The sequence below is a fragment of the Onychostruthus taczanowskii genome, unplaced genomic scaffold (assembly GCF_017590055.1).
Source record: "Onychostruthus taczanowskii isolate IOZ18803 unplaced genomic scaffold, ASM1759005v1 scaffold198, whole genome shotgun sequence".
Classification (NCBI taxonomy): Eukaryota; Metazoa; Chordata; class Aves; order Passeriformes; family Passeridae; genus Onychostruthus; species Onychostruthus taczanowskii.
Window position 1 is genome coordinate 52,124 of NW_024499217.1, and position 791 is coordinate 52,914.

The following is a 791-nucleotide window of genomic DNA, read 5'->3' on the forward strand; positions in this document are numbered from 1 at the left end:
CATTTTGGATTGCTCCTGCCCAGGAATGGGTTTGGAATGGCACAGGGTTTGGAAGGGAAGTGGCCCATGCAGTGAAAGGGGGGTTTCTGGAGAGAATCCCCCCTAGGATTTGAAAGGAAGCTGTGGGAGCAGAGGGTGGAGTGCTGTAACAAGTGTGGCCGCACTTGTGAGGAGAGGGGACCCTGGAAAAGGGGGTGTCCCCCAGCCAGGAGCCCCAAACCCGCTCCCCAGGAGGAAGGGAGCAGGCCTTTGCTCCAGCCTCTGCCCCCGGAATCAGGCAAACAGCGGGCACACGCCAAGCCCTGCCTCTGCCTCAGCGCCCAGTCCCTGCCGGGGCAGAGGTTTGCCTGGAAAACTGGGTGTTCAAGGAGCTTTCTGGGGTGGGGGATGCTAAATCCAACAGCTGGACCAAAGGGCGTTGAGATTTGTGTGTTCCAGGGATCAAAAGAGGCAGAAGAGGAGCCAGGGGCTGCAGGGATGGCTGCTCAGAGCCGGCCCCAGCGCCGCGGCCTGAGCGGGAGGCAGGGGAAGGCTGGAACAGCTCAGGGCACCCCTGGAACGTGGGTCATGGAAGGGGTGTGGGTCAGACTCTGCCCAGCACTGCGGGCAGGCCAAAAGGAGAGGGGGGAGCAGATTTAAGAGTAAAAATATATACAAAACAGTTATATATATAATATATAATATATAATATATCATATATCATATATCATATATCATATATCATATATCATATATCATATATCATATATCATATATCATATATCATATATCATATATCATATATCATATAT